This window comes from Mustela nivalis, assembly GCF_964662115.1.
Source record: "Mustela nivalis genome assembly, chromosome: 5".
NCBI lineage: Eukaryota > Metazoa > Chordata > Mammalia > Carnivora > Mustelidae > Mustela > Mustela nivalis.
The window spans coordinates 15,086,686-15,093,346 of NC_139024.1; the positions used below are offsets into that span (position 1 = coordinate 15,086,686).

The window sequence follows — 6,661 nt, forward strand, 5'->3', positions numbered from 1 at the left end:
AAATAAAGCAATCTTCATCTACTCTTCTGAGCAATAGCATAAAAAATAAATTAGCCTAATTTTTGAACAGAGATTTTGTCTTCTAATTTAAAAGATTTGGCATCAATTAAAATAACCTCTTTATAAGCTTGAATTACTAGTCATAAATGTACTTGGTCTATAAAGCTTCCTCTAGTAAAAGAGGAAGAGAAGGAAGCAAAATACAGAAATCTGAGCACTCAGATAATCAACTGTTTTAAATGAATGCCTTAGCCTTCCCCCGGGACAGATAGCTCTCGAGGTCGTTGCTCAGTTTCATCATTGATACAAAACACTGATTTATGAGGGAAAACTGCTTTATTTCATTGGATAAATCAGCCACAAATATTTAATACCTGTTCCACGCAGAACAGTGAGTTTAAAAGGAAGGGATATTTCCCTCTAAGCTCCAGGACTTTCAGAGTGAGGAGGAAACACAAGACATGGAAGACATAGAACACAAACACCGAAAGAAAACCCAGTCCCTGAGCAATACTGCAAACATGGTAAGTCACAGCTGGAGTGGAAGTACCTGACGAGGTAGCCCTTGAGGAGCAGACTCTTAGGTAACTGCAAAGATAAGATGAAAAAAAGGAAGAACTTCCCTTACTCAACACATCGCACTTTGGAGGCCACCATTTTATAACATGTATGTGGAAAAAAAAATGCTCTGAATCCATTGCTATATGTTGCAGTGTTCACACATAGTCACAAAACCCCAGACATCAGTGCAGCCTGACTGGCCCCACGGCAAAACCAAATCTGGGGTCCAGGCTTGTGCTCCGGTTTTGACATCACAGTTGACTATGGGGCAGACACTGGTTAGTGATTCACTAAGCCTGGTTCCGTGCAACCTTGAAATCTGGCCTTTGGTATATGAGTGGAAGTGAAGGTCATGGCTTCCAGGTTTAGCCCCTTAAAACCTCTTGTGGGATTCTGTGTGCTCTTGCCTCTCCTGTCTTCTGGAGAGACCCTGATTCCAGAATGATCTCTGCATATCGCAGGTTGTAGAGTCTCCAACAGCCCGGACCCCGGAGTGTCTGCAGAGAGCAGATGAGGCCGTTCCCTCCCACACACCCATCCAGGCCACCTGAACTTCCCAGAGTACATTCTTTTCTGCTAAACCACTGAGCTCTGAGTGCTGACCTGTCCTAACAAGGAGCACGCCTTAATGGTCCAATGTGTTATCTTCAAACCACAGAAAACTAAAGCAAAAAAGACATGTGATCCTGCTGAATTTTGTTGGAGAATGTTAGACATTTATGAAAGGAGATGTAATATAACTTCATTTTCATTTTTTAAAATAATTTTATTTATTTATTTGAGAGAAAGAAAGACAGAGGGAGAGGGAGAGGGAGAAGCCGGCTTCCCGATGTGCAGGGGGCCTGAATCCCAACTTGGGCTCCATCCCACGTCCCTGAGATCATGATCTTGGCCGAAGGCAGAGGACAGAGTCACCCAGTGCCCCTTGTTTTCATTTCCTTAAAGTGAAAATAAAGCATTTGAATAGTGAGCAAAACTAAACCTGTGAGAGTATAGATATCGTTACAAGGAAATATGGAGAGAGAAAATTATTGAAGGGGAATATTTTTTTAAAACCGATCTGCAGTGCAAGTAGCTGTGCCCTTCCCCCCGCATCCATCCCACCTGTGCTTGGGCCAGAAGAGCGTCTAAGGGGAAAGTCTCCCCATTCATCAAATAAGAAGGTTTTCCGTGTATGAGTTCCCAGAGGGTCACCCCCCCCCCCCGCCTCCGTTCTCTTTGTGACACTTCACTCCAGTGAAATCTTACAGGGAAGCAAATATATAAAACAGATCTTGGCACCGCTCTGGATAAAGTGGGGTTGAAAATGTGGCTCCAGCCCCAAACTGTTCCAGGCATCCCTGGAAACAACTTAACAAAACCGGAAGGACACTTTGGAGCATAGTTTAAAAGCCACAATTTATATGAATTTAATCACAAGATAGGTAAAGTCAGCCTAAACGTCCTTAGTTTCTTTCATAACTTCTGATGATTGCCTTGTCACCTACCAGCTTATCTGCATTTTCTGGAAATCATTAAAATTTTTGACCCGTGTGACACCTTACATAATAGATTCCATTTTCCTTTAAAATATTTTTTTTTACATTCAACTTTCTTCCATTTTCTTGCTACCGTCAGCCTAGTTCAGGCCGGGATTACATGACTCCTTTGTCTCAGTTTCTCCCCAATGCCCCAATCCATCCTGCACATATTCTCTCGCTCTCTTTTTAAGAGGTTTATTTATTGGAGAGAGAGAGAGAGAGTGCAGAGAGGAGGGGCAGAGGGAGAGGAAGAGAGAAGCAAGTGGACTTGGCGCTGAGCGTGGGGCTCGACGTGGGGCTCGATCTCCCGACCCTGAGATCACAACCTGAGCAGACACCAGGAGCTGGAGCATGAGCTGACTGCACCACCCAGGGGCCCGCGGTCTTGAGATTCTATTCTCTATTCTGCAGCATGAGTGGACTTTATGGAACATAAATCTGAGCAGGTCTCTCTTGCTCGAAACCTTCCATTGGTCGCCCATCACACTTGGAATAAAAATCCAAAGGCTTTTCGGTAGCCCCCAAGACTCTACATGACCTGGCCTCACCTCCACCTCCTCGGTTTTGCCCGGACATGGCAAGTGTAGTCCCAGCCGGGCCCCTTATACTCCACATCCCCTGTGCCCACTCCTGTCATGTCCCAGATGGCCACGGGGTTCACTGCTGTATTCCGTCCAGGTCCGTGTTCAGATCTGACCTGCTCACTGGGCTTTCCCACTCTACCTCCATCCTGCTCCGGCTCACCTCATCTCGTCTTCGACCCCACCACCCAGAGCACATCACTTCTTGACGTTAAATCACTGGATAGAATGTCCTTGAGGATGGAACTTTCATTGCTCAGTCCTCTACCCCCAACACCTAAAACAGTACATAGCATGTATTCGTTGCTCAGTAAATAACTCTGTAAACGAATAAATGAATACCCCCAGAGTGTGTAGCTCCTGATTATTACCCTTTTCTGCTCAAAAACATTCAGGCCCAACATTATCAAGCTATGTTTCCCCTCTTGCAGCCTTTTTCCCGTCTCAGAACCCCCTAGATGTTGATACAGCAACATGGGTGACTTCTAAAGGCATTATGCTGAGTGAAACATACCAGTCTTGAAATGTCTGTATTGTATGATTCCATTTATACGACGTTCTCAAAAGGACAAAACTATAAGGACAAAGAACAAGATCAGTGGTGCCAGAAGTTATGGGTGGGGATAGATGCAACTTTATAAAAGAAAACATTGGGGGGGGGGGGTTGGGGGATGATAGAATTGAGCTGTATCCTAATTATGGTGTTTGCCAAGAATCTACATATGTGTTGGAATTCATAGAATTGTACTCGAAAAGAAAATAGTCAAGTTTACCATGTGATATTTTTTAAAAAATAAAATATAAATAAATATGTAAGAAAAATACTTTTCAGACCTACGGATCCTAAGATCCAGAAAATTTGAGTTTTTGCTGCCCCCTACCTCTTGCTATGGTTTTCTCTCCTGCCTCCATCCCCGCTTTGTTAAGTCTGTCTGTACTGGACTCTCCACGCTGAAAGTCTTTTACAACAGAACTGCCAGACTGATCTTTCTAGAACATGGTTTTACCCCTTCCCTCCTCAGAATCTCCTTATCACCTACAGCAGTGGTTTCTAAGACTTCCTTCTTTTAAAGCCAAAGAATCTTTGCTCAACTGGAATTTTTCTCAGGATCCCAGTATGCAGCATAGACTGAATTTGGAGATTTCCCTGGTTCACCTAGTTGACTCAGGGCGGGGGGGTGCTAGAGTCCCACTAAAGAGCCTCCCCATGACCCCAATCTTACACACCACCCCTAAGCCACTCCCCAAAGTACCTCCACAGAATCTCAGGTTGAGAACAGGAGTCAACAGCGCAAAGTTTAACTTTTTAGAGTTGTGTCTCTGTTCTCTGAAATCTTACTCCTTGTCCTAAAGAATTTATAAGACCATCAAAAGGGCAGAGGACTGGGAAGTTTTGGGTTCAAGCCCAAATCCAGCCACTGACCAGCCGTGTGGACCCTGTTGAGCTTCTATCGCCCGAAAGACCAAGTTAGTAATAACCTCTCTCCTAGCACTGTTGCAATGACATGACATAGTATGTTCATTCTTTTTGAATTCTTCTAAATAGAGTATTATTATCACGGGAGGCAATGTAAGTGGTAGCAAAAACCTATGGGTTTGGGACCTTTTAACCTTGTTTAAATACAGGTTCTGTTGTTTGCACTACTGGAGTTTATGCTCTCAGAGTTTGTCTTGCATGTGTAAAATGGAAAAAATATACAATCACATTAGGACATGAAAACCTTCGGGGCGGGGGGGAGCCTGGGTGGCTCAGTGGGTTAAGCCTCTGCCTTCGGCTCAGGTCATGATCTCAAGGTTCTGGGATCGAGTCCCGCATCAGGCTCTTTGCTTGGCAGGGAGCCTGCTTCCTCCTCCCTCTCTCTCTGTCTGCCTCTCTGCCTACTTGTGATCTCTCTGTCAAATAAATAAATAAAATCTTTAAAAAAAAAAAAAAAAAACCTTCAGGGGGCCTGTGGGTAGTTCAGTCAGTTAAGCATTTGACCTTGAATCAGGTCATGATCTCCTGGGATGGAGTCTCACATCAGACTCCTTGCTCAGCGGGGAGTCTCCCTCTCCCTTGGCCCCTCCCCCTGCTCATGCTCTCCTGCTCTCTCTCTCTCTCAAATAAATAAATAAAATCTTAAAAAAAAAAAAAAAAGAAAGAAAGAAAGAAAAGAAAACCTCCAGAGAAAGAAGAGGGGCCTCTCTTTCCACAAGCATCTCTTTTTTATCTTTTTCCTATACTGTGCCTTTTTATTCCCATGGCTTATTCATTCTGTAACTAGAAACCTGTACCTCCAGCTCCCCTGCCCCCTCTTTGCCCATCTCCCCGCCCCCTCTCTACCCTCTGGCAACCATCAGTTTGTTCTCTGCTTTTATAGGTCTGATTCTGCTTTTTGTTTGTTTGTTTATTCATTTGTTTTGGCCTTTAGATTCCACATGTGAGTGATCTGTATTTTAATTGTCTTTCTCAGTCTGACATATTTCATTTAACATAATAGCTTCTAGGTATCACCCTTGGAGTCTTGTTGCTAAGACAGGCTCTTCAATATAGTAAAATATTCCTCCATTCCATGAAGAGTTTCTGTCTACATTGCCTAAAGTCTACAATGTGGAATATTTTCAATCAATTATTTTAACTGAAAATAAATTGTATCCTTTGGCTCTTACTTCACCACATAATTATATCTCTAGCAACCTATCTGGAACATTAAGTAGCAGAATAATTGAACACCTAACTGAAAATCACATAGTTAATTAGTAACAGAGCTGGGATAGGAATTCAGTCTTGCCCACTTACCAACTTTTTTTTTTTTTTCCACTTACCAACTCTTTGAAGAAGAACCTACCTCAGTAATGGAAGGTGGCTGACAGATCTTCTCTAAAATCACCATTATTGGGGCTTCAGAAGTTCACATCACATTCTATTTGGGAATTGATGAGAAAGGAAAAAGAAATATAGAATTAAGTCATCCTTTAACACATTAGTATAAAATTGTGCCTCATTTAATTTGAAATAGCTTATCAGTACTGCTATCAAAGACCAGCAAGAGTTGAGATAATTTCCATGAACAGATTTTGGATTTCACCAAGATAGCAAAACAATTTTTATATCATCCCTCTGGTTGGAAGAATGAGCTAGTTCATTCTTGTCAAATCACTTCCATCTGTTCACAAAAATAATTTCCCTTCAAAATAACTACCCACTTGTTTTCAGCTGGTTGGTGGCCTGAAACATGAGAGGTTTCCATTTCATGACTGGATTTGCTGATGTGCAGCCCTACGAACACAAGTTCTTAGAGAAGATTCCCTTCCTCGGTCTGATGTTCAGCCTGTTGTAAAATTCCGTGAATTCGTGTATGCCCAAAGATACAAAAGTAATGATGCAGAAAAACAATCCCTATTTCTGCCCCACCCATTCTACATCATTATTCTAGAATGTATCATTGATATTGAGAGCTGAGTTTTTTTCCACTTCTACTAAGACTTCAACATGTTAATGATTGATAATATGGCTGATAATCCATACAATCTCATGACTCAAATTTCTAATGGTAGTCTATTTAATCATTTTTTAAACTTAATTACATGGTTATAAATTATGCCTATGGTGTAATAACTTCAATAAAAGTCATAACTTGAGTTTTGGAATTTAGCCCTTTGGAGTTTAAATTTTGGCTCTGTCATTGACTGCTTGAGTGGCCTTGTGCCCTGTTACTTGAAATCACTGAGACTCAGTGCTCCTGCATGTATAATGGAATAAAGATATTGGCTCCCAGTGTTTCTATGAGGATATCATGCCACACTATGAGTAAAGCACTTAATACAGTGCCTGGAACACAGTGCTCCATAAATGGGATCTATTCTGATTCTAGCACATCTATAGATGCTTGAAACCCATGGATTGTCAATAATTATCATAAAATTGAAATTACATGTGAAAGAAATTGTGTTGAATTTCGCTTCTTGCTTGATATTTTAAATAGCTTTCTGTTTCTGATTTTTTAGGATCTTTAAAGT

The 6,661-nt window shown here is 41.8% G+C and overlaps 1 long non-coding RNA gene across 1 annotated transcript; it reads right to left on the reverse strand.

The window, feature by feature from the left end:
* Window positions 1-519: 519 nt before the first annotated feature.
* Window positions 520-5,981, reverse strand: LOC309864509. The gene is made up of 3 exons (XR_014311582.1): window positions 5,849-5,981; window positions 5,491-5,565; window positions 520-588 (listed from the first exon to the last, which is right to left on the reverse strand). It is a non-coding gene; the product is annotated as an uncharacterized lncRNA (long non-coding RNA).
* Between the last annotated feature and the right edge of the window lie 680 nt (window positions 5,982-6,661).